Source organism: Rattus norvegicus, chromosome 13 (assembly GCF_036323735.1).
Source record: "Rattus norvegicus strain BN/NHsdMcwi chromosome 13, GRCr8, whole genome shotgun sequence".
NCBI classification, from domain to species: domain Eukaryota; kingdom Metazoa; phylum Chordata; class Mammalia; order Rodentia; family Muridae; genus Rattus; species Rattus norvegicus.
The window spans coordinates 41,226,489-41,254,151 of NC_086031.1; the positions used below are offsets into that span (position 1 = coordinate 41,226,489).

The following is a 27,663-nucleotide window of genomic DNA, read 5'->3' on the forward strand; positions in this document are numbered from 1 at the left end:
TTATGCGTATGTGTATGCATGAATTTGCATATTTTATTTATATCCTATTTTATTTCTTTATATATGTATATGCTTTGGGTTCCAGAATCTGAAATAACTATATAGAATATCCTCTATAAGGTTTAAGTGATGGATGTTTTCAGACCACCAGGTTGGTACAGTTAGGAACTGTCCATGGGACTTGGCTTTCAAGGGAATCTATTGTGATTAGACTCTGTACCCAGCACAGAAAGTCCTGGCCACCAGATGTCACCATTTTTCTTGAGACATTTTCCCCCCTAAGGGCTTGAGAGGAAGAATACCTCAGAATATTCTTGGGTTTGCAGAAAAGGTCATCCTGTGCACCCAAATTTCCTCTGTGTCCTCGGACCCCACCTGGACTGTCTCTGATCCCCGGAAGCTCTTCTGATCCAGAAGTAGCCCGGCCTCTTCCTCCAGGTGAATGGATGTTAAAGAAGGTCTGATTTCATTTGTGTGCATTCCCAGGGTGCTCCAAGCAGGAGTCAACACCACAGGTGTGTTCTATGTAGGGCCTGGGTGTCAAAAGCTCTTACTCCCTGGCTGTGTAGCCCAGAGAACCACTTTACAAAACTCAGAAGAAGAACTAAATTGTTTCTAGATGGGGAAAAAAAATCCAAAATTCTATAATCCCCAGGTTTCAAATAAATCTGCTGGGGATGTGGAGGGGGGAAAGTTAGGGTGAAATTAGCCCAGGAATGGAGACCCCAGCGAGTCTGTGAAACAAGGTTGGAGAAATTCTGCAGGATCAACCCTTATACTGTAACTAGATATAGCAATGGCTCACAGGAGTAGGACTTCCTGTCATTTACACCCGGGGTAATCCACCAGTCCACCCTCCTTCCATTCCAGATAACACTTAACCAAGATCTATAATGATCCAGGATGTAAATGCATGGCCAGCTCCCTGGAGGGTGGCTGATTGAATATTTCATGCTAGTCAGTGTTTCGTGGTGGTGCCCTCCGGGCTGGAGATGTGCTTTATTTCTTTTTGAATTTACAAGAGTACCGCGTTAAGCTGTCCAGGCTGCTCATAAAACGCAGACACAGCAGAGCAAAGAAGCCCATTAGAAAAATTGTGTGCCTACTGTGTACCAGTCACTGCCAAACCCTTTACAAATATTTCACTCCCTCTTCACAATAACATCACGAAAGCAGCCGTTATTGCTCTCATCAATGGAGCCCTTGAGAGGAGCACGATAATTGGCTTGCTCAGGGTCACCAAAACCAAGGGCATGGTGGCTGATGCTTGTAATTTCCCGCACTCAGGAGATGGAGGCAAGAGGGTCCAGAGTTCGAGGTTATCCTCTGCTAGAAAGCAAGTTGGTTAGGGCCAGTCAGGGTCAGGTAAGACTGCACCTTCCATTCCCACCCTACCCCCCAAATCACAAAATAAACAAATACGAATCTGTTCAGAAAAAAAAAAACCCACGGGACAGAAATTCCTACTGCTTTTGCCAATCTATTCTACCAAGTATAAAATGGAGCTCAGGGCGTTTATTAAAGTTGGCAAGACCCCTAAATAGTTGAGCCCGCCATCTCCCTCCCCACTGGCTTCACTGCTGAGGTGGCCCAGAGATCATCACTCCGGAGGATGCACTGTATGTAACAGTAATTGTACCCTGCCCCTGACCTTGCTAGAGTATTATTTACTCAACTCCTTCGGTCTAGCTCTCTGCCTGTTTCTCCTTGGGCTGCATGCAGAATGGAGCGGCTTCAAGTGCTCTTGTACAGGGTCTAGAGTTTGCAGACGATCCCCGAGAAGCAGAGGCGTTCCGAATTGGCTGAGCGCTCTGCCGGGGTGGGCGGGGAATTTGCCGAACGTCCGTGGCCCGGAATCCCTTTGCCTTAGAGATCCGCGCGAGCCCAGAAGCTGAGAGAAGTTGGGTAGGTCGATCTGGAAAGGGTAGTAGAAACCTCGAAAAGATCTCCTAACCATTCGGTCCTGATCGTTTGGACCCAGGAGGAACGTCCCCGCTTGCGTCTAGGGGCGGAAGGTGGACGCGCTGCGCACGGCCTCGCCAGGGCTGGTAGTTTTCAGACCGTCCCTGCCGAGGCCCGCTCGCCCGGCAGCCCTGCGGCTCCCGCGGTGGCGGCGGCCACCCCAGGCTCCATCCAGCCCAGGTAGCTGTGCCTCAGTCTCTGGGGGCGCTGTGACCCCGCTCCTGGCTGTGCCTGGGACCCCAGTTCCCAGGAGCACGGTTGCAGGAGAGTGACCCCGACTGCTACTGATGGTGCTTCTGCTGCTCCTCTACTAGCAGGTAAGAGCTGCTGCAGGGTCGAACGATCGATTCAGAAGCTCGCCATCCCCCCTCGGGGAGATGCACGGACTGTGGATCGCGAGGGACGCGTGGGGGACGCTAGGGGAGCTGAGACAGTCCTTATCCGGTCCAACGCTGACACCCGGGGCTGCGTGGGTGGATGTACTGGCCGTGTTTGATTTGGGACGGGGGAGGGAACCCCAGAGTACAACCGAAGGGACCCACTTGGAGGGTCCACCACCTGCTCAGTAGCATCCCATCTCATGGGACCCTGAAGATCTTCCCTGAGGCTTTTAGGCTTCCAAGGAACTGTCCAGAGGGGGCTCGGGTGGCGTGGGCTGGAGGAGGCGAGAAGGAGGAGGAGATTGGCATTTTGGACGTTGGGACCGCGGTGAAACCAGAAACCAGGATGCCAGCGTGAGCGGGGCTAGGGTCCTAGGGATCCGAGAGCTCAGCATGAGATGTGCCTTGAACCAGTTGGAAAGAAGAATGAAGGAGTGGGGCCCCAGTTCCCTGGGGAGAAGGAATATGAAGATCCAGAGCTCCGGGTTGAGAGGTCAAGAAGACCCTTCGGAACCCAGATAGTACTGGGGACCGCCAGCCCCGACCACGATCCAGCCGGCGTGCACCCACGACTGGGAGATGGCAGAGGCTGCGGGATGTAAGGGCGACACCCGCGTACACACTCCCCTAGAGCATGCTCAGTGCGGTCCTGGGAACTTCCTGCCGAGTCGCCAGGCCAGTCGCTTTGGTCCCCTTTGGGGCCACAGCTCACAAAATTGGGGGTAGGGGATGTGTGAGTGGGGATCTCTGTGCCCTCTTGTTCACCCTTTTTCATTCCCGGGCCTCTGCCTGGCCTGTGACTGCCACCACAGTTCTGCTTTCTAGAGCCACTCTGGCCTCAGGAGATGGGGGCGTGGATGTCATACCCTTGCTCCCTGCGGGTAGAAGACCAGAGGCCTGATACTGCGTTGGTCTGCCAGGTGGACCGACTCTCTGGGAACGCAGGCCACTCAGTCGCGCGCATTTACTCTGTGCTGGGAGCAGGTTGGGTGGAAGGGGGTGTGTGAGCCTGGCAACATTTGCGCGCGCTCCCAGTCCATGTCACACACAAAGCCACCGCAGGGAAGAGGGAAGGGGTGGCGCTTGTATTTGTTTCCCCCAGTGGCTTTTGGAGAACCCTTGAGCTGTGTGCATGCCTGTCTCTCTCTCTCTCTGTCTGTCTGTCTGTCTGTCTGTCTGTCTCTGTCTCTGTCTCTGTCTCTGTCTCTCTCTCTCTCTCTCTCTCTCTGTGTGTGTGTGTGTGTGTGTGTGTGTGTGTGTGTGTGTGTGTGTGTGTGTGTGTAAGTGTTAAGACCCAGATAATGCCTTCTGATTTGCTGAGGTTGTCCTGGTCTAGATCTAGAGCTCAGTAATTCCTGGCACTAGTTGCCAGGCCTTCTGCTTGGTGTTTGAATATGATCCTGGGTACCTCTGGGGCTGTAAAGTTGGGAAGCAGCAAACCAGAGGTTTGTGTGAATTTTCCCTTGTAATGGCAAAGTCACATCTGTTACTACACTTGGATATAAGGTTAGATCAAATTAGAATCTGTTGAGTTTTAAGTGGAAAGCAAGTTCATTAACTGATGTAGCTCGAGTTCGTTGTCAAGTCTGGAGGGATCTCCCACCCAGGACTTGTGGGGGACCCTTTGTTCCTGGAATGGAGCTCTATCTCCATCAAAGTCACACCATCTCATACCTGTCTTCTATGAATTTTCCCACCCTCCCTTAGTTTCTCTAATTATTTTGTGGCTGTTGCTCAGTGCTGAGATTGGCAGGCTTAAGTCTGATTCCCTTAGGATCAGAACAAAGCTCCCCCCTTTAGGGGACATTTTAGTTTTTCTTCTGTTATCAACTTAATGTCCATATGAGAAACTTGATGTAGAGCTCTGGAAATGGAGAGAAGGAGTGAATGGGGCAATAGTGACCTAAGTACCCTTTTTAGGGACAGAGAAAAGAGGAAGTGTCTGTCCCCAGCAAGTGTCTGTGGCCCAGTTGAATGTCTGGGCAAAAGGCTTGAGTCATGTCTTTCCTGTGTCTCCTTCCTTCAGCCTTCCTTCCTAGTTTGGGACATTTGAGACTGGAGTTAGTAGGATAAGAGTCTATAGGGGCTTGGAGCTTTGTAACTATCCGTGTGTGTGTGTGTGTGTGTGTGTGTGTGTGTGTGTGTGTGTGTTTGTGTGTGGAGAGAGAGAGAGAGAGAGAGAGAGAGAGAGAGAGAGAAAGAGAGAGAGAGAGAGAGAGAGAGAGAGAGAGAGAGAGAGAGACACCTTGCGTCCTTGCATGTGGAGGTCAGAGAACAGCCTCAGCTGTCATTCCTTAGATTTTGTCCATCTTGGGTTTTTTGTTTTGTTTTGTTTTTATGTTCTTTGTTTGTTTGTTTTTGAGCCAGGGTCTCTCACTGGCCTGGTACTAGTTGGGTAGGCTGGTCTGACTGAGCTTCAGAGGTCCATCTGTCTGCACCTCCACAACACTGAAATTATAACTCTATGTCATTGTGCCTTCCTTTTTTTTTTAATGTGAAATTTGTGCATGTGAGTGTATGTGTGTATGTATATGTGTGTGTGTGCGTGTGTGTGTGTGCGCACGCCTGTGTGTAAGTAGGACAGCCTCAAGCATCAATCCTTGCCTTCAATCTTGTCAGAGATAAGACAAGCTCTTGTTTTCTGGGGCATATGCCAGCCGAGACCTAGCCGAATTCCGAGGTGCCTGTCTCTGTCTCGCATCTTTCCACAGGAGTGCTAGGATTATAGACACTGTGGTGCCCAGCTTTATATGGGTGATAGGGATTGAACTCAGGTCTTTGTGCTTGTCCAGCCAGTGATTTAACCACTGAGCTATCGACCTGTACCTGCCTGGCTTCTTAAACATGTATGTTCTGGTGGTCAAGCTCAGGTCCTCCTGCTTGCAAATGTTTTACTCAATGAGGCATCTCCCCAGTTCCCCCACTGGCTGGATTTAAGGTGACCTGAGATGGCAGGACATTGGTCCTTTCTCTCAGTGTGGCTGTCTCTGTGAGCTCCAGTGGCTGTCACAGCAAAGCTCTCTGGGCCTTTGGAGCTTCTCCTGAGCAGTGTGCACATTCCCAGTGCTTTGTGTGTGGAAGTGTGAACACTGTGCTCATTATATATTCACACATCCGAATACATTTTTATACAGAACATGTGCATATGGATGTGCATCCGCAGTGTTCCCAGAGAGAAGCTGGAAGGGACCCCAAGAGATGAGAGCAATTCAGACTTCCTTTCTTCCCATTCTGTTTCCCCAGTTTCAAAAGAACCCACCAGCCACGTGCTCGGCTGGCCTCCTGAACATGGAAATGTCACAGTCTTCTGTGATCACAGCCAAGGGGCTTGTCCCAGAAGAGTTACTCTGTGTGTGTGTGTGTGTGTGTGTGTGTGTGTGTGTGTGAGAGAGAGAGAGAGAGAGAGAGAGAGAGAGAGAGAGAGAGAGAAAGAGAGACACAGACGGAGAGAGGTCTGTGTAGAGGTCAGAAGACAACCTCAGGTGTTATTCTCAGGCACCATCCGCTTCCTGATTTTATGGACCTCTTATGATCCTGGAACTTAGTAACTAGTTGAGGCTGGCTAGCCAGCCTTGGGATCTACCAGACTCTTTCTCCCTCGTGCTGGGATTACAAGTGCACACTGCAGTATCATTGTGTCTTTTTAACCCGTGTCCTGGAGACCAAATGCAGGTCACCACGCTTGCATGGGAACTACATCATGATTGGGGGTCTGTGTCATCTCAGAGTCCCATCAGGGGAGGGGACTAGGTAGTATTTCAGTAAAGTCACTAAGGGCAGTCATCAGGAAGATTTGGTATTCTCTAGCATCATTCAGCATCCTCACAGGCAGCCTTGCTCCTGAGAGACTTAGAGAGCACTGGGTCTGGAGTTATTTCTTACCGCTTGTCCCAGGGCTGGTGGGGGGGGGTATGACTGGTTATCAGAGGGACAGGCCTGGTCAGTGCTTTTGTGATGACTCCGAGGAAAGCCTGTGCCCCTGGTGTTGTCTCAGGGGTAGCTGTTATGACTGTAAAGGGATAGAAGGAAATGTATACATGTCAGAATCCAGGTATTAGAAGAGGCAAGACATAAGTTTTATAGGGGGAGTGGAATTAGCCATGTGGGTGACAGTTCAGAGGTTTGAGTGGGAGACAAATGTTCGGAACCTGTCAGTACAGGTTTTACCAGAGTTAATGACGGCTTTGAAGTAGAGTCACTCAGAATAGCCAGAAGACAGGGCTATATTCTTAAATTTCTATTTCTGAACGGAATATGGATCTGCCCAGCCTCTGAAGTTTTGATTTATTTTGCGGGGGTCTTATGTAGCCCAGGTTTGAGTTCCTGATTTTCATGCTTCCACATCCCCTGTGTTGGAATTATAGTGGGGGGTTTAACTACACTAGGGTTATAGAATGCCTAATCTAGGTCATCGTGTGTTCATGTTGATAACCAACTCTCTCTCCTCTCTCTCTCCCTCCCTCTGCCCCTCCCCCCTCTCTCTGTATGTGTCTGTGTCTCTGTGTGTGTGTCCCTGTAGAGGTCCCAGAGTTGATGTCAGTCAGGCATCCTCATTTGTTCCCCACCTTCTTTTTGAGACAGGACCTCTTACTGAACCTGGGGTTCACTGATTGAGCAATGCTGATTTACCAGTGATTCAAGGTTTGCCTGTAAGTTACTGTTGGTGTGCACCAGTGGTCCTGGCCTTTCCTGTAGGTGCTGGGGATGTCTGTGCAGTAGACACTTAATCTATCTAGTCATCTCTCCAAGCCTAGCATTTATCCAGCATCTTCTGTGAGCCATGGCCAGAGGTGACGATAGGGATGGAGATGCTCTTCCTCTGAATGACCTTCTCACAGGAGAGACAGCTGACCTCTTACAGGGTGCAGATGCAGACCAGCAGCTCTTGGAAAGCTGCCAAGACAAGGTCCCAGGAGCCTTGGCATTGTGACCATGTCCTCAGCCATGAGGACTTCTGCTGTGTGTTCGGACATTTGAGCTGTTTTCTTTTTAAAGTCATTTCCACAGTTGAATTCATCCAAGTCCCTGGCGTGGTCCTGAGAAGGCTGTGTGGGCTGGGGAGGCTTTAGAGGAATTGTTTCATTTCTTCAGAACCCCTAAGGAGGTCTTCCTTCTGGAACCTCTGTAGTCCCCAAAATCTCGAGAGGCAAAGTCAATAAGGGTAGTAAACCATTTCATTTTGTGTTTGTGTGCATGTTTATGTTTGTCCTGGAACATGTGCAGATGGGGAGGTCAGCAGAGCCTCTCAGATGTCTTCTTCAATTGCTCTGAAATTTTTTTCTTTTGAGATAGGGTATCTTACTGATCAGCTACAGTGGCCAGCAAGCCCCAGGCTTCCTCCTGCCTCTGCTTCCCCAGCACTGGGATTACAGATGTGTGTTGCTGGGCCTGGCTTTTTATGTACTTGCCAACGATCCAAACCCAGGTCTTCGTGTCTTTTTGTTTTTTTTGTTTTTTGGTTTTTTTTTTTTTTTTTTTTTTTTTTTTTTTTTTTTGTGGCAAGCACTTAGGAATTGAGCCACCCCTCCATGCCTCTTCATGCCTGGGTTTGAGGGGCGTAGTTGCCCTTGCGAACTGGCACTGTCTTGTCACTTTCAATGCCAGGGCTATGTTGATGCCTCCTGGACGTCGCTGGAGGGCTACTTACAAGGACTGCTACCCAGGCTTTTCTGTTCTACTGCCCATGAGCTCAGGAATGAGGTATACTCCCAAATACCCGGTTTACTAGTAAGAGATGCTTTACCCAAGCTGTGGTGGGGGCACATGTTTGCAATCCCAACATTCAGCAGGTAGAGGTAGGAAGATTATTGCAAGTTCAAGGCCATCCTGGTCTACGTAGCTAGTTTGACACCGGCTAGGGCTGTGCTGCAAGCTTCTGCCTCAATGTTCTATGTTCTATGTTTGCATATGAGCAAACGTGCTTGTGTCCCCGAACACTCCCCCCTCCCCCCAGTCATCTCTCACTGGTATCAAGCATGTGACCTCTAATGGCTAAGAATATAAACCATTGCCTTACTTGAAACTTTTTTTTTTTAATTCAGTTGCCTGACTTTGTAGATGACAGCACCATGTTTTGATGTCAAAAGATTGGACATGCCTGCTGGCAGAACATCTGCCTGGCATGCATGTGGCCCAGAGTCTAATTCTCAGCCCTGCAGAAAACGAAAGCCTTATTTGTTCCTCGGCTTGGGGTGTGTGTGTGTGTGTGTGTGTGTGTGTGTGTGTGTGTGTGAGAGAGAGAGAGAGAGAGAGAGAGAGAGAGAGAGAGAGATGCCCTTGAAGGAACATGTGTGTGTCCCCATCTGAGCTCCTCTGTTGTAGTTGTGCACACATAGAGCATGCAAGCCCTGCCATCCTGTGCTGGTCTAAAACACCTTGTGTATGGTCTGGCCGGATGGCTCAGTCAACGAAGGTATCTGTGGCTGGACCTGATAATGCGAGTTCAGTCCCTGGGCCCCACAGGGCGGAAGGAGAAGACTAGTATGGGTGATTGTCACAGAGATTGTGCATTCTTTGTGGAAAATGTCAGGGATGGGTGTGAAGGGTAGCAGGGATCATGGGATCGTCGCCTGGGGCTGGGGCTCAGCTGGCCCAGTGCTCGCTTCTGTGCGGGAAGCCTTGGGTACAGTTCCTAGCACCATGAACTGGGTAAGGTGGTGCACACCTGTGATCTCAACGCTCACCTCAGAAGGTGGAGGCGTGAGAATCTCGTCTACATAGTTAGGGACAGCCTGAGCAATGTGAGTCCACGTTGTTTTAGGAACAAAATAATAATAATAATAATAATAATAATAATAATAATAATAATAATAATAATACTCAGAGTTGTAGTGGTAAAAAATTTATTTGCTGCGGATGCCACTATTCCATGTGCTTCTTTTGGTTGGAGTCCTTTAATTCCTCTAGTAAGCCTGAGGCAGACAATAGTGTTCTTCCCAGTGTATAGACACAGGGAGATTATAATATCGTAAGACCAGACAATCTAGCCTGGGTAACAGATCCAGAACCCACGTGAGCTGGTGGTTTTTCTTACTGAAGAAGCTAGCTGTCTTATGTTGGGCCTCCTTCTTAACGCATGCCCTGAGGAGTCTTGAGAGCTTTGGAAGGGACTGCAGGGAAAACCCCTGTAGCTCTCTTTTCTTTGTAGCCTGTGTCATCCATCCGGCTGAAGGATTTATTGAGGTCTCACCAGTTGATGGCAAGGGCAAGGCCTAACCTGAGCCTGAATGCTGAGTGTTAGTCCTGAGGGAACAGCTGACAACAGACTGGTAAAACATGTGTGCCCGAGTCGTTATTACAGAGAGGTTTGAGGAGAAGAACATACTGGCCTCTTGGTTTCTGGGCCTTCCCAGAAGAGCCTCTGTGGGCATAGAACCCAGGTGTGGGGAGCAGGTGGGGGCAGCTTAGTGTCCTCTTATTCCCATGGGGAGAATGTAAGCCATCTGTCCTGTCCTCCTCCTCCCCCCATACCCTCAAGTTAGCCGTTTCCTTAGTTGACATCTTAAGAGTATTCTCTGGAGGCAGTGGGTGTATCTCTTTCGGTGGAGTGACTGCCTAAGCTTGCACAGAGGCCTGGGGCTAGATCCCAGGCACCGGGTAAACCAGGCACAGTAGCACAGGCCTGTAACCTTAGTACTCCAAAGGTAGAGGCAGGAGAAGCCAAAGTTCAAAGTCATCCTCAGCCACATATCCAGTTAGAGGTCAACCTGGGTTACTTGAGACCTTGCCTCAAAAACAAACATTAACAGTCTCAAAACAGAACAGAAACAAAACAGTCTGGCTGTGGGTTCTAGTTAACTCTGTATGCCTCTAGGCTCCTTTTTTTTTTTTTTTTTTTTTTTTTTTTTTTTTTTTAAGGAACACAGGGTGACTTGGTAGAGGTGTCAGGGTTACTGTTTAATAGTTCACAGTAGGTTGATTATAAAGCCATTCCCAGATGGCTGAGGCCTTGCATGCCCCTCTTCTGACTCCTGACCCTTTACCCCTGAGATTTCAGCTGAGAGTTTCCCCCACAAGGCACCACATGAGCATTTCTTTGCCTTCTGTTTCCTATAGGGCCCACGTGCTCCTTACTGCAAATGTTTTTCTTCACCAGTAGTCCCAAGCTGCTAAGAGCGTACACGGTGAAAGCTGCCAAACCTGGCTACCTGAGGTCTATCCCTGGGACCCCATGGGAGCCCACTCCCACAGGTGTTCTTTGCCCTCTATACATTCAGGGTATGCACATACATGTACACGCAAATAAATGACATCATATAATTTTTTTAAAAATCCAGTTGTAATAACAAAGGTGGGGTGGGGAGATGGCCCAGTCAGTAAAGCACTTGCTGCGTAAGTTTGAGGACCTGATTTTGAATCCCTAGCAGCACCTGTGTAAAGAGCTGAACATTACACATGTAATATTGTGTATGTCATACTTGTAATCACGGGTCTAGGGAAGTGAACATAAGAAGCTCCTTGGGGCTTGCTGGAGAGCCAGCCTGGCTAAATCAGTGAGCTCCAGGTTCAGTGAGAGACCTTGTCTCCAACAATAAGAGGAAGAGAGATTGAGGAAGATACCCAATGTCAACCTATGACCTCTATACTCACATACATACATACATACATACATACATACATACATACATACAAATGCCTACAGATACATGCACACATGCACATTCTCAGATACCAAGACAGTGCCAGTGAAGTACACAAGTCAGCCCATACAACCTGTTTGGGCTTTAGCCTTTGTTGGTTTGAGATGAAGGGGCCTTACTTTAATGCCTGGCATTGACCTCTTGGGCTCCAGTGATCTGCCTGCCTCAGCTTTGAGTAGCTGGGCCTTCCAGTGTACGCCGTGCACCTGACTGGACTTCAGTTGCTTTGTTTGTTTAGAAGTAGGGCCTCCCGTGTAGCTCCTACTGGTTGTGACCTTGCAACTTTCCCATCTGGGCCTCTTAATTGCTGGGATTATAGGTGTGCTCCACCAAGCCGGGCTTGGAACTTGGCTGTCTCATGGTGGGATACAAGAGGGAGTAAATTAGTTCCAAAGGTTGTCCAGTCCTGAGGTTGTCTGATTCTATCTTCAAAGGCAGTGTAGATAAAAAAGAAACCCAATAAAATTCTCTCACTGAATAAAGATGATTGAGGAACATTCGAGTTGGTTTTTCCCCTGTGTACAGGCCCCCTTTAGTACACAGTATGGTGCTTACCTAAGAGCTAAGATGTTATCATCACCACCTGTCAGGATGTTTAGAAATTAGATGATAGGGGCTGAGTGATGGTTCAGTTAGCACTTACCCTACAAGCACAAAGAACTGACATCGATCTCCTGAGCCACTAAAACAAACAAACATAAAGAAAAGTCAACTTCAGTGGTGTGTATGCTTTTCTGGGGAGGTAGAGACAGGATACGTGGGGCTCACTGGTCAACCAGTCTAGTCCTTCTTGGCAAATTCCAAGTCAGTGAGAGGCCCTGTCTCAAAAGACAAAAGAGTGATGGTGCCTGAGGAATGACACCAGAGATTGTTCATCTCCATGCACATTGAGAGATGTGAAAAATACACACATGATAAACACACACACACACACACACACACCACAACTACACCCCACCACCACACCCCCTCACAACACACAACATGCACACACACACACACACCACAACTACACCCCACCACCACATTGCCTCACAACACACACACACACACACCACAACTACACCCCACCACCACACCGCCTCACAACACACACACACACACCACACACTACACCCCACCACCACACCACCTCACAACACACAACATGCACACACACACACACACCACAACTACACCCCACCACCACATCACCTCACAACACACAACACACACATACACCACACACTACACCCCACCACCACATCGCCTCACAAAACACAACATGCACACACACACACACACACACACACACACCACACAAACACATTATACCCCACCACCACACCCCCTCACAAAACACAATATACGCACACACACACACACACACACACACACACACACACACACACACACTTTCCTCTAGAAATCTAGAAATCTACTTTCCTCTAGCGGAGCTGTTCTTCACGTGTGATATTAAGATCCAGAGAAGAGAACTGAACAGGCTACTGAAGACTGTGGTGCTGTGGTAGAGTGGCCTTGGGGTGTGGGTAGGCACAGGCCTCTCGAGGAGCCAAACTACATTCTGTTTCCTTCCTGCTTCTTCAAGAAACCTGCTGCTGTGTTTAAGCGATGCCATAGTCTCATGTGACTTCCCTCTGAGCTTTTTTTTCTTAAAAAAAAAAAATCGGTTATTTTCAGCTCTGACTTTTTTATTTACTACTGCTCATGCTGAGACAAGAGTTTTCTAAATGACTATTTTCTTTATTCTCTGTCTTGTTGAGAAGATGTGGGTCTTCCTGTTCATCAAAATCTTTCCATTTCTGCCGTATTTCTTCAGTGTCTTTTATAGTACATTTCTTTGCTATGTTCTCCCATTTCTCATCTGTAATTGTGTGTGTGTGTGTGTGTGTGTGTGTGTGTGATATGTGCATGAGTATGTGTGTGGGATATATGTGTGTGCTGTGGTGTACTGTGGTGTGTGTGTGTATATGTATATGTTCGATGTGTGTGAGTATATGTGTGTGATGTGATATATTTGTGTGTTCTGTGTGTATGTGTGTGATGTGTGTGTATGTGTGGTATATACATGTATGGTGTGTGTATATGTACGTATGTGTGTGTGTGAATATGTATGTATGGTGGTGTGATATATTTGTGTGTTCTGTGTGTGTGTGGTGTGTGTATGTGTGGTGTGTATATGTGTGGTGAGTGTGATGTGTGTGTATGTGCTGTGTGGTCTCTGGTGTGTACATGTGTGGGGTGTGTGTGTGTGTATGTTGTCTGTGTGGTGTGTACATGTGTGGTGTGGTGTAGTGTGTGTGGGGTGTATTTGTGTATGGTGTGTGTGTCTGTGTGTCTGTGTGTCTGTGTTGCTTGTAGAAGCCATCACAGGATTTAAGGCATCTTACTGCTTTCCACTGGATAGCCTTGACAAAAGAGTCCTTCATTAAACTCTCATCCTTTTAGCCAAGGTGGTTGGTGACTTCTCAGCCCTTGGGCTTCCTGTCTGTCCCTCGGTGCTGAGTTACAGGTCTGCACAGCCATGTACAGCTTTTTGCATGTGTGCTGGCCATTTAAACTAGGGTCCCCATACCTCTTAGCAAACACTCTTCCCCTTGAGCCATTTCCCTAGTTTCCTTGCCTGGAGCTAGGAAGTGCAGCTTTTGGAGGGTTCGGAGAGGAAGGCGGGTTTTCCTGTGTCCCCTCTGTCAGTAACATACATCAGAGATGTCCCTGCAGAAGACCTCTGCAGGCAGTGGCTGCCTTCTTTGGTTGAACTCTAGAATCCCCACGTGATTCCCCTTTCCTGTGTTTGATTCGAGTCCCCACTCCTTTGCACGTTTCAAGGCGACACTGTTGGGTGGGCAGCATTCACTGTGTCATTTCGCTCATATAAATGTATTTCTCTTGGCTAACTATCGTCTTCTCTAGTTTTGCAATTCTGATGTTTAAGAACTTCTGCAAGGGCAGCCATTTTCCCCTTGTTCTAGTTTGCTCCTCTGGTGCTGGGATGAAACAGTCTGACCAAGAGCAACTTCGGGAACAAAGACTTCGTTCGCTTTCCACTTCCAGATCACAGTCCACCACTGAGGGGAGTCAGAGAGGAAGCTGGAAGCAAGAACCTCAGAGGGGCCCTGCTTGTCCACTGGCTCTCTCCCTCCCTTATCCATAGAGGCCTGGGTCCCTTCATATCATCAGGAGCAACGGCTCCTGGCCAGTCTCTCAATTGAGACTCCTTTGTGAGGTGTCTTTGGGCTGGGTCAGGTTGACAGCTGATGTAACTAGGACACTAACCTTTTTATTTTTATTTATTTATTTGTTTATTTGTTTATTTGAGATAGTGTCCCATGTCACCCTCTCTGGTCTCAAACTTGCTGTGTAGCCAAGGTTTGACCTTGAACATGTGAGCTTCTTTCCTTCTACCTCTAACGTGCTGGAATCACAGGCTTGTACCATCATACCTGATCTATGCAGTCTGGGGCTCAAACCCAGGGCTGCGCGTGCTAGGCAAGCACTCGATTGATTGAGCTACATCTCAAACCCTTGCTTAGTTTCTCCTAGGTCTCACTCCATAGCCCTAGCTGTCCCCTGCCTCTTCCTTCCAGACGATGAAATTGCTACTGTACTTGACTTTACCAAATTTTTCAGTTCAAATAGTCTGAAAGGGGTGGGGGTGCTTCTACATATAGTAGAAGCTGTGTTTCTGGGTGCAGAGGAGCACGCTGGAGTCACAAGACAAGCCACTTCACGCCTGAAGGCCAGGCCTCAGCAACTGGCTGGCTGTCTCCACATGGGTGGGCCCCTTTCTGATCTGTCACTTGATGCCTCAGTCAGCTTCTGTGGTGTTGATTTGGTGGCTCTAGTGCACTTGGCTGGGATCTGTGTGCCCCTATAGCTTCTTTAAGCAGTGGGTAGTAACATGTGTAAGTGTGTGGCTTATTTTGATATTTATGTTATCCTTGTGCATTTTTAGTGTTTGGAGTTAACCATCAGTGTGTGTGTGTATGTGTACATTCCAGTGTGTGTGTGTGTGTGTGTGTGTGTGTGTGTGTGTGTGCATGCATGCTCCAGTGTGTGTATGTGTGTGTGTGTATGCATGCATGCTCCAGTGTGTGTATATGTGTGTGTGTGTGTGTGTACACTCCAGTGTGGGTGTGTGTACATGTGTGTATATGTGTGCATGCTCCAATGTGTGTATATGAGTGTGTGCATGCTCCAGTGTGCGTGTGTGTGTATGCATGTTGCCATGTATGTGTGTGTGCATTCTCCAGTGTGTGTGTCTGTGTGTGTGTATGCTGCAGTGTGTGTGTGTGTATGCATGTTCCAGTGTATGATATATGCATGCATGCTCCAGTGTGTGTGTGTGTGTGTTTGTGTGCATGCTACAGTGTGTGTGTCTCTGTGTGTGTTTATGTGTGCATGCTGCAGTGTGTGTATGTGTGTATGCATGCTCCAGTGTGTGTGTGTATGTGTGTGTGTGTGTATATATTCATGTTCCTGTGTATGTATGTATTGTGCATGCTCCAATGTATGTGTGTGCATTCTCCAGTGTGTGTGTGTGTCTGTGTGTGTGTGTCTGTGTGTGCATGCTGTAGTATATGTGTGTGTGTGTGTACGTGTGTACGTGTATGCTTGTGAGCGCATGCTTCTGTACACTCCTGCTTAAGCACACACATGGAAGGCTGTCTCCTGTCACCTTGTTTTTGAGATAGTGTCTGTCACTGAAGTGGAGCTCACTTGGCTGGCCCACCCACCCCAGGAACCTCCCTGCCTCCTCCTCCTCAGCCCTGGACTACAGCTGCACACTGCAATGACCTTTTTCCCTCTTTTCCTAGAGTGGGTTCTGGGGCATCGAAGCCAGGCCTATACCTGCTTAGTGTGCTCCAAGTTCTAGAAAGTCTTTCCAGTCCAGTGACTTCAAGAGGGACTTTCCTATTTCTTTGTTGTCAGCCTTTAAGTGGAGCTGTTAAAAGGTCCCTGCCATTTCTCCTGTGCTACTGTGACAACAACGAACCCTGTAGCCAAAAGCAATACTCTCCATTGCTCCCAGCACACAGGTCTCATTGCCAGGATCAAGGTCCCCATTTCTTGGGGAAGCTTAGGACAGAATCTGTTCCAGTGGCTGCCTGGAAGCATCCAGAGGCTCCTGCTTTGACCTCCAGTACCAGGTACTAGAGCTGGGTCCTCTCACCTGCTGCTTTGCCTGTGTTCTGATCAGAGGAAGGAATGGCCTTCTGCTTCCCAGACCCCTGGCTTCAGACCACAGTATAATCCACTCATCCTCCTTGAGATCCTGATGTTTTCACACCTGCCTCTCCCTATGAGGTAGTACAACACAGGTCCCACCTGAGAAATTGAATGTCCTCGGGGGCCATTTTCTTTTTCTATCTAGGTTCCTCAAAACTCTTTGGAAAAGAGATACTCTTCATTTTTCCACCACAAGGAATTACCTGTTTCCTTGTATGTATATGTATGTACGTATGTATGTATGTATGTATGTGTATGAATATATACAAACATTTGCAGACATACTTTTAGATATTTATTGGGGTGTGTGTGCGTGTGCGTGTGTGTGTGTGCGCGCGCGTGTGTGTGTGTGTGTGTGTGTGTGTGTGATGTGTAGGAGTGTGGGTGTGCCATGACATGTATGTGGAGGTCAGAGAGAGCTTTTGAGAGTGTTCTCTCCTTCCACCTTGCTGAGCCAGGGCTCTCCCATTGTTTCTGTGACTTTCTCAGAGATTCTACGGTCCTGGCCTCCCATGCTTACCTAGCAGTACTGGGATTCTAGACATGCATCACTATGTCTGGTGTTTTAAATAGGTTGCTCTAGGGGCTAGAACCCGGGTCATCAGTGCCTTTGCCTGCCGAGCCACTCACTGGCCCTTCCCTGCCTTTTGAAGCAGATGCACATCACTCTTCCCCAGCATTCATTGCTCTCTAAATAAGGATTGAGTTCTGCTGAGGCCACAGACAGCCAAGAAAAAACCCCATGCGTGTTCCTCATTTTGTAATGGTTCAGAGCAGTGTCACTACAGTGAGAAAACAGAGGTTTCACACAGAAGATGTGTGTCTGAGGTCACCTAGTCATGAGGGGCAGAGCCAGGGCACCACAGCCCCCGTTCTTAATCACTTCGCTTTTCTTCCTTATAAGTGGTCATGCAAACCTAAAATGAGAACTAGCCATGGAAAGACCTGAGATCATGTAAAATCTCTCCTGCTCTGCGAGAATGGTGGGAGCTAATACGCATTGCCTGTAGTAATTGGATTGCACTAATGGCCTCCTGGTAGCTTCTGTTCCTTCCAGGGTGGTGCTGTGTGGCCTGCTGTGGTCAGCAGGATGCTGGGATGCTGTTAAATCCCACGTATAAGCAACTTTTTGATAGCACCTGTGTGTTTCTGGTTGCTTTGTTTGTATCTCAGTTTGCTGTCTCAGAGCCCTGATGCAAAGGTGAGAAACATGCCCAGGCTAGCCCAATGAGGTGAACCAGGATCTGCCTCCTGATTCCCCCTAGACCAACCAGCCTTCATCTGACCCTTCCATTACTCATGATTGAGCATTACTTAGATCAGTCCAGCCTAGGTTGCCAGAACCTCCCTGCCTCTCTGTACATACTTGCAAATACCATGCGGTTCTATCCACTGAGTTCCAGGGACATTGCCTCTGTAGCAGTTGATAGCCTCATCGTAATGGATACTTAAATGGCAGAGGAATTGATTTTGGTGGCCTGTGGAAGAACATTATGTATTACTTAAACCTAACTTATATTCTGCTCTGACTGTCCTTTAGGTCTAAAAAGTCTCATTGAATATGTCTCCCCCACATTTTAATTTTATATTATTTTTAAGAACTTATATTTATTTTTAATTGTGTGTCCATGTTGTGGGTTTCTGCCCATGATGTCCAGAGAGGGTGTCAGATCGCCTGGAGCTAGAGTCACAGGTGTTTATGAGCTGCTCATTGTGGTTCCTCTGCTGAACCATCTCTCCAACATTTTATTTATTTTAAAATGTACTTAGTGTGTGTATATGTATGTATCCATGTGTAGTGTGTGTGTGTGGGGTGAGAGAGAGAGAGAGAGAGAATGTGTGTGTGTGGGTTTGAGAGTGTGTGTGTTTGAGAGTGAATCAGGGTATGTGTTGAGGTCAGAGAATTTTGGGGAGTCAGTTCTCTACGGCTGTCACGTTCAGACAAGGTTTCTTATTTCTGTCTGTGCTGAATACTTCAGGATAGGTGGCCCAAGAGCTTGCAGTTGGTTCCCATCTCTGTAGGAGTGCCGGGCTTACAGATTCAGGCTTCTGTCTCTGGCCTTCCTTACACAGGGGATCCAGGGATTGAATTGCTATCACAGTGCTTGTATGGCCAGAGCTTTTCCCTGCTAAGAAACTTGGCAGCCCGGATTTATTTTCTGAGAGAGACTCTCACATAGTCTCTGGGGGCTGACTTCAAACTAGGTTTGTTGCCAGTGATGACCGTGGACTTCTGATCCTCCTGTCTCTGTCTCCCCAGCGCTGGGATTATGGGGTACGTGCCAACCACTGTACTCAGTTTTTGAGGTGCTGGGGATGGGACCCTGTGCTTGACTCACACTAGGCAAACACTCCACCAACGGAGCTACTTCTGTTGCCCCCCAAAACCCCTCAATTAATTTACAGTCATGGTTCATGTCCAAAACCTTCTCGCCATTTAACAAGACCAAGACAATGTGATGCTTTAAATGATGAACAGTTTCCCACAGAAGCACGCAGTTACTGTCCTCAGACTTATTATCTACCATGATGGTAGCCTTTCACTTAAAAGTCTACAGTAAGGAATAGCCTTGGGATCACATTGGTACCAGCAAGTACAGGTTTCATGAATGATAACTTGGATTTACCACCTATGATCAGCTTTGACACCGTCTATCATGTTCAGTCTTATTGGCCTAAAACAAAAACAAGTCAGGTGTGGTGGTTTGTATATGCTTGGCCCAGGGAGTGTAACTATTTGGAGGTGTGGCCTTGAAGTAGGTGTGGCCTTGTTGGAATAGGTGTGTCACTGTGGATGTGGGCTTTAAGAACTTTGTCTTGGCTGCCTGGAAGCCAGTCTTCTCCTAGCAGCCCTCAGATGGAGATGTAGAACTCTTGGCTTCTACTGCACCATGCCTGCCTAGATGCTGCCATGCTCCCGCCTTGATGATAATGGACTGAGCCTCTGAACCTGTAAGCCAGCCCCAATTAAATGTTGTCCTTATAAGAATTGCCTTGGTCATGGCGTCTGTTCACAGCAGTAAACCCTAACTAAGACATCAGGGATCAGCCTACTTTCTCCAGCTCCTCATTTTGTTAATAAAGTACTTTTTGAAGAGTTACTTATTTCTATTTATGTGTGTATCATGTGCATGCAGGTACCTTAGAGGCTAGAAGAAGGTGTTGGTTCCCATGGAACTGGAGTTATAGGTAGCTGTTAGCCACTTGATGCGGGTACTGGGAACCAAATCCAGATCCTATGGAAGAGCAACATAACTTTTAACTACTGAGCATTTGCTCCAGCTCCACTCCTAAAGCTTTATCGGAAAATGACTGCACATGTTTGTTGATGTGCTGGTCATTTGTGAATAATGTTTTACTGGCAAATGGCCAAGCCCACTGGTTCATGTGCTGCCCATTTTGTTAAAATTGTTTTGGGAATGTAGAGTCTCTCATTTGTTCGTGTGCTAACAATTTTGTTAATAAAGTTTTGTTGTTGTTTCAGGTTGTGTGTGTGTGTGTGTGTGTGTGTGTGTGTGTGTGTTAATAATGTTGATCACACCATGGCTTCTCTCATGTGTTCTGGCTGGCTGCTGCTACACAGCCAGTGAGGAGCTTAGCAAACTGATGGAATGAACTGGTCTGCAAGGCCTGAGTTGTTTGCTTAAGGCCCTTAAAAGAGAACATTTTCCAGCTCTCACAGAGATGATTTCATAACATGTAGTTCTTAGGACATGGCACTGCTTAAGTGACCACAAGTTCTCCCGATACTGTTCAGCAGAGAACAGTGTCCTAATTGGGCAGATATGAGAACCCATCCTTCAGGCTACCTCACTTCAATGTACTGAGACCCAACAGTTAACTTTATCTACTTCCTGATGTGTCTTTTAGGCTTGCTGGGGAACTGTCAAATATTTCCAAAAGTGTCCTATTATATAACTACCATAAGCTTCCCCCTTTTAATTTAAATGAGGCTTTCTAGGGGAGACAGTCGGAATTAAAAAGGAAACGATTCTGTTCAAGAGCTGGTTGTTTGTTCGTTAGGTTCTAGCCAAGCCCCCCCCCCCTCTCTGTGTGTGTGTGTGTGTGTGTGTGTGTGTGTGTGTGTGTGAGAGAGAGAGAGAGAGAGAGACAGAGAGAGAGACAGAGAGAGAGAGAGACAGACAGAGAGAGAGAGAGAGAGAGAGAGAGAGAGAGAGAGAGAGATATGGAATGGAATCCATTAGGAATCCATTAGGGGAAGAGTTAGAGAAACTGATCCTGGCTTCTCTTAAGAGGACCTCTCTGACAGACAACCATGTTGGCACATTTCTGAATGGGGTGGTATTGTTGCAGAGTATAATACTATCTAGAGACATTAATCAGGAACTTTTGCAGTTAAAGTGTTTTTTTTGGGGGGGGGGTCAACAATCTCCATTCAGAACTAATAGGGCCCCAAAAGGCCACATTCCTTTGGTGTCTGTATTTTTCAAGATGATTCTCTTACCTATGGCCTGTGGCGTATAGTCAGGATTGGCAGGAGCTGAGACAGAAAGGACTTCAGAGTAGTTTGGCCAAGATAGCTCTTTAGAATTTGAAATGCTTGGTAAAACTTGGCCACTGACCTGGCCAAGGCATGACTAGCTGAGAGAAGAGGGTTAGTCGGACTCTGACATTAGAGGAAGTCTGCCTGAGTACTTCATTTCTTCAAGAATGTGTGTGTGTGTGTGTGTGTGTGTGTGTGTGTTCATGTGTATGTATGTGTATGTATGTGCATGCACACGTGCATGTGTGTGTATGTGTGTGCTCATGTGTATGTATGTGTTTGTGCATGTTCATGTGTATGTGGGTATGTGCGTGCGCATGTGTGTGCACTCATGTGTGTGTGTGTGTGTGTGTTTGTGTGCACGTGTGAGTGTGTGTGGCATGTGTTTATAGGTCAGAGAGTCTCATTCCTACTCTTAGGCAGGGCATCTTTTGTTTCTGCCTTCCAGGAGAGCTAGCCTGAGAGCCCCTGGGTGATTTTCCTGTCCCTACTTCCTATCTTATCACTGAGTGCTGGGATTACAATACAGACCACCACATCTGGTTCTCCACAGGGGCTCCGAGGACTGAAGTGTGATCACTTTACCTTCAGAGCTAGCTCCTAAGTCCCTCTCTTGAGCATTGCTAAGGCTACAGACCAAGTTCATGGCCAGTCTGGGCTATATCAGCACATATCAAAAAACAAACTGAGATAAAGCCAAATTCACACCAATCCTTTCTGTGGGAACTACCACAGTTCTGTGGGACCTAACCTTCTCCTGAGGCACAGCGTTAATCTTCCCTGAAGATGGATCCTCCATGACTCTTGAATCTCCAGCTAGACCATTCCATACCTCCCCACCACTGTACCAGGAACCAAACTTCTAGCACTAGGAGCCTTGGGATCATCCTAGCAAGGCAAAGCAGATCCAGGAGACAGATGGTCATGTGAGCTGAACATGAACTGCTACTGATCATTTTGCAAGGCCTCAGGAAGACCACGTGGGAAAAATGTTACCTCTTCACGTTCATCAACCTCAGACTAGATTTCAACAACTCCTTCACTTTTGTTTTTGTTTGTCTTTTTGTTTGTTTGTTTGTTTGTTTGTTTTTTGAGACAGGGTCTCTCACAGCCGAGGCTAGCCTTCTTCCTATGTAGTTAAGAATGAACTTAAACTTCTGATCCTTTTTCTCCACAACAGCAAATGCCAGGATAACCCCACGTACTGCCATGTTTGGTAGACAAGTGCTAGGACAGAACGCCGAGGCCTAGTTCGTGCTTGCTAGACAACTGTTTTTGCCAACTGAGCCACGGCCCCAACCCGGCTTCCTTCACTCTTTGTTCACTGGCCTGACTGCAGAGCTGCAGCAGTAGTAGTGTGGTGCTCTTTGCAACTTTGTCAGCAGCGGACAGCCAACATTTTCAGTACGTAAGCAGCTATCTTAGCATATCAAGATTCATCTTTGCTCTGAGCGATAGTCCTGTTGGGCCTGCTGCTCGACAGCGTTACTTGATGTGTTAATAAACAAGCATGTGCACCTCTTTATCACAATTAAAAGCATATTTTAGCTGGGGAATACAGCTCAATTGGTAGAGTGCTTCCCTGGCATGTGTGAGGCTCTGGATTTGATCCCAAATACTGGAGATGTGTGTGTGTGTGTGTGTGTGTGTGTGAGAGAGAGAGAGAGAGAGAGAGAGAGAGAGAGAGAGAGGAGAGAAATATTTTAGTAACCCAGTGTAATTGATTTACTCTTACATCCTGTAGATTTCATTTTGTTTCGAAAGGTCCTAATGCTGGGGCTGGGGGTGTAACTGAGCTGCTACAACACTTGCCTAGCATGCATGCAGAGCTCTGGGCTCGATCCTCGCCACTGTAGAGCCTAGGCAATGCTGGCTGTTGTAGTTTCCTTCTGTTGCTGTGACAAACAGAATAACCAACAGCAGCTTAGGGAAGGAAGGGTTTATTTTACCCTAAAAGCCACAGTTCATCACTGAGAGAAGTCATGGCATGAACTCAAGCAGGAAACTGAAGCCGAAACCATGGAGAAATGTTGCTTGCTGGCTTGCTTAGGCCTATGCTTGTCTGGCTTTCTTAGATGGCCTAAGACTTTGTGCCTAGGGAATGGTGCCACCCATAGTGAGCTGGGTCCTCCTGTGTCAATGAACAACCATGATGGTGCCCCAGAGCTATGTCCACAGATCAATCATGTCTTGGCAATCCCTCATTTGAGACTCCTTTCTCAGTTGAGTTTAGGTACTGTCATGCTCACAGTTAAAGCTAACTGGAACACTTGTACACACACACCCATAATCTTGGCATTCAGGAGATGGAGATGGTAGGATCAGGAGATCTGTGTCATCCTCAGCTACATACACAATGTTCAAGGACATTGATACTCTACCAAAAAAATATTCCTCTACTGAGGGGGTCAGTCTACTCTTAATTCCATCTATTGTAGAAATCATAGAGAATTGTGTGGGTGGGGACACTGCCCAGCCCTCTGTTCCCTGTCACTGAGATGTGGCCCTCTCAGTCCTACTCTAAGCTCTCAGGCAAGAGCTTACTCTGGAGTAGGTGTGAGCTCAGTTACACTTGCTAGCTTTCTTTTTCACTTGTTCCAGGAGTTGAACAGAACCCATGCTGATGGTTCCATCATGTGAGGAGGAAGTTTGCCAGAACGTTTCTCACGCCAGGCTCTAAGAACTTGTACAAGATACACGATGATTTCAAAATGAAAACATGTAGGTTCTCTGACTGCTAAGCAGAATTGCGACTGTCTGCTTCTGATTTTTCAGTGAGGAATAATCAGACTTTGTGTGGGATAAATCCCTATATTCAGGTTAACCCCTGCTTTCCACACCCTTTGTCTCAAAGTTAATATAATTAGCAACACACACACACACACACACACACACACACACACACACACACACCTTTATGAAAGATTTCATTGAAGGAGAAAAAATGCATTATATACATTATGAAATTGTTATAGAATTAAAAAAAATCCACAAAACCATACCCTGTTGCTAAGACATATGTTTCACAAACAACTATGGAGAACAGAACATTTTCCTTTTAACTACAAGGCTTAGGAGGGAAGGCCATATCCCAGGAATGAGGACTTAGCTGGAGGTATACACAGGGCTCCAGGGAAATGTTTCCTCCTGGTTGCCCGCTGGCCACCAACTGAACCCAGCCTCTGAGGTGCTGGGTTTTCACTGTAAGTGGGTTTCTAGGAGTGTGTCATCTAGAAACTTCTTTTTGTAGTGACTTTGCCACAGGAAATCTTCCTGAGCCGTTCTAGAAACTTCTCTCAGTAGGAAGTAACTTTGCCTCAGTGTTATTTGCTGTCCTGCGACACAGAGCCACTGCTGTGCCATGAGCATCTTTTCCTCTTTAGCTTCTAGGCTGATATTCAGAGTTTGGTAAGGAATGATCTTCATATACTTAATACTGATATCCCAAGCAGCCATATTTAATGGCTATGGCAATAGCAGTTTTCCTCCTCAAATTTTTTCTTTATGACCGATTGCCATGGTATGCCTATGGAGGTCTGAGGACAACTCTTGAGAGTTGGTTCATGGTTCTGATAACTTGATAACTCATGCCACCTTGCCCTCCCCTTGCACCCTGTTGCCTCTGATCTCATGTTGCTCAGCTAGCCTTGAATTCACTGCGGAACCAAGGATGACTTTGAACTCCTGAACCTCCGGCTTCTACCACCCGAGGGCTGCAATTACAATCTTGTACCAACATGCATGGTTTATAAGTTCTGAAGACTAAACCCAGGACTCTGTGCATGCAGGGCAAGCTCTCTACCAACTGAGCCACATCCCCAGCTCCAGTTTTCCATTATTTTAAAAAATAGATTGGGATTGAATAGTCACACATTTCTCCCTCACTGTCCTATGGATTTAGTTACCAATGAAATTCTCATATTTCATTGGTATTTAAATAAGTATAAGCTCCCTCTGTTCTGGAGGGAATATCACATTTATTATTATTATTATTAAATTATTATTATTATTTCAGACATAAAGAGAATGTGAGTATATAGCAAGGTTATCCATTAAGTAACAGTGTCTCTTTTGTTAAGGGATGGTAGGATTCTTTTACCAGACTATTGATTGACAGATTCATGTATGTGCTTGCAAGTCCCCAAAATCAAGTCTGATTGTGTGTGTGTGTGTGTGTGTGTGTGTGTGTGTGTATGCACATTCATTTGCATATGTAGGTACAGGTATTGTGCAGGTGTATGCACCTGTGGGTTCCAGAGCCCATCCAATCTTGGTCACTTCTCCTCAGACACCATCCAGTTCCTTGTGAGACAAGTTCTCTCACCGAACCCAGAGCTCACCCAGTAGGCTAGGCTGACCACTGAGTGCCAGGGATCCTCTCGTCTCTACCTCTGCAGTCCTGGGATTGCAGGCCCATGCCATCAGCTCTGGTTTCTTTTGATGTGGACTCTGAGGCTCCACACCAGGGCTTTGCGCTTGCCCGGCAAGACATTTCCTCACTGAACTCTCTTCCTGGTCTCCTCATTACTGTTTCAGGTCCTTTCATTGAGAAGCTCACTTCTGTTCAGGAGCTCTACACATCCGGCCATTATTGGCTTGAGAAAGCAAGAAGTTCATCTTGTATGTGTTCATGTGTGTGAAGGCAGGTGTGCTCCTGAAGGAGAGGTAACCACACGGGCAATCGGTCAGTTCTCTCCTTTGCTCTTGCTTGCAGTACTCCCTCATCCCCCACTTCATTCTCCAGGACAGAATCCCACGAGCCTCCGGGATTCTTCTGTCCTCTTCTTTCCATTCCATCACAGAAGCTGGGATCGCAGACTCACACCATAGCACCAGGCTTTATATTGGTCCTGCTGATCCAAACTCAAGTTCTCTTGTGTTGGTGGCAAGTGTCTTACCCACTGAAGTGTCCTCTCAGGACAGAGTGGTGAATTTACTTCACAGGCTGGTTTGAATGGGAATGCCTCCCCGCCCCCATAATCTTGGAGCTTCCCACCTTAAAAAGTATGATTAGAATTCAAAACGAATCCGACGTTGTATGATGCCTAAGAATGGACTTGATCCCCAGTGTTAGTTCTAAGTCAGTAGCTATATACACGGAAGCAGAGGTTTAAAACCAGGAGTCTGTTAAAGTTCCCACTAGATTGGCACCTATAATGGAACATCTAGTGCTGGGACAGAAATGAAACTAAGAATGCCGCTGCTGGGAACTTAGGGCAAGCAGGTGGTCAGGGACAGTTGAACTGTGTAAACCTTGGGTGTGTGACTTTGATCGAGGCCTACAGCTTGGCCTTTCACACCCAGATTCACAAGGGCCTTTTGAACCTTAGCACTCAAAATACTGAACCCCAAAATATGCAGAGTACAGCTGGTTATAGAGAAGTCCTGTCCTATGAAGGGCCCCAAGTGGTCTGTGGGGAGCTCCAGGATCACTCCTACTTAGTGAAACTGGTTCCAGGTAGAGCACAGCCGGCTCTGGTCCTCTTTGTGAAGGGCCATGTTTTCTCTGGAAACATGGGAGCCACCAACCAGAAGACAGAGAGGAAAGAAATTGGGGGTAGAGGAGGAGCGGAAGTCGAAGTGAGAGAAAAGAGCTAGGTGGTGACTCACAGTAGCTGTGACCAGGGGACACTGGAAGCCACAAGAACATCTGCGTACCCATGGGTAACCCAGGGCTGCCTTGATTAGGTCTTAAGACTTAAGTGAGACATCAGATGACCCCAGGGGCTGCTGTGTTCTCTACCACTGAGGCCCCATGAGCCTCAGTCTCTTCTGTAGGCAAATTGGGCCACATGATATCAGTATCGTCAGATAAAGACTTCTTGCTTTGAAAGTCTTGGAGGCCAACCAAAGAATAGCCTGGGGAGGGGGAATCTCTAAACACAGAGGGACTTTTGTGACAGGCCTGGGCACCCGACTCACAGCCAGGGCAGGGCCCATGATAAACTCCTGACTCCTGACTCTGGGAGCAGAGGATGAGATGATTTCAAAGCACTGGGCCACACTAGCCAAGGACACACACCCTTTATGCTGACTTTCGACTGCCAGCTCCAATCAAGAGCAATTAAAAGTCGAAAGGAGGCGCAGCTGTTCTAGTTTTATAGGCGGCGAAACTGAAGCAAGAGGAGAGGTATTTTGTCCCAGATTTGCCAAGGTAGGCGAGCCAGAGAGTCAACCATAGGACCATAGGAGCCCGTGCAGTTGTGGGAGGTAGGTGGTGGTCACAGTTCTCTCTGTCTTTATTACTAGATTGTTAAACTCTCTGAGGCTGCAATGTGCTCTGTGTGTGTGTGTGTGTGTGTGTGTGTGTGTGTGTGTGTGTGTGTATGTGTGTATGTGTGTGTGTATGTGTGTGTATGTATGTATGTTTGTGTCTGTGTGTGTATGTGCGTGTGTGTGTATGTGTGTGTGTGTATGTGTGTGTATGTGTGTGTATGTATGTGTGTGTATGTGTGTGTGTGCACTCTCCAACTCATTCAAATGCACGTGCACATGTGCAAGTGCACTGGAAGTCAGAGGCCAGTCTCCAGTGTACTCTTCAGGTACCGTCTTACTTCTTAACTTTCTGAACTCAGACTGGGACTTGGGCTGGAGGTGTATCTCAGTGGTAAAGCATTTGTTCACACATGCAAACAGTACCAGCAAAAATCAAACAGAGCAAATGGGAACTGGGTCTTAGGTAGACCAGATGGCCTTCAACTCACTATGCAGTCTCCTTGATGTGAATGGCCTTGAACCTCGGGCTCCCCTTCTTCCACTTCCCAAGGATGGGATAACATCACCATGCCCGATTTATTTGGTGCTGGGGATCGAAACTCAGGACTTTGCCCATGCTAGGTATGCATTCTACACAGATTTGGGTTTCTGATAGCTGTTCTGGTCACAGGGTTAAAAGGGGGCAGGGCAGGAGTAAGATTCGAGGAAGGCAGTGGCTTTGAGGAGAGATCGT

At 47.3% G+C, this 27,663-nt stretch overlaps 1 protein-coding gene across 6 annotated transcripts in view; it reads left to right on the forward strand.

The window, feature by feature from the left end:
* Window positions 1-1,838: 1,838 nt before the first annotated feature.
* The window catches only part of Mgat5 (alpha-1,6-mannosylglycoprotein 6-beta-N-acetylglucosaminyltransferase), a 288,136-nt gene continuing 262,311 nt past the window's right edge, over window positions 1,839-27,663 (forward strand). The window contains exon 1 of one of the 6 annotated variants that reach the window (XM_039091088.2): window positions 1,839-2,279. The gene's annotated coding sequence lies outside the window, so the exon portion shown is untranslated. 6 annotated transcript variants of the gene reach the window in all.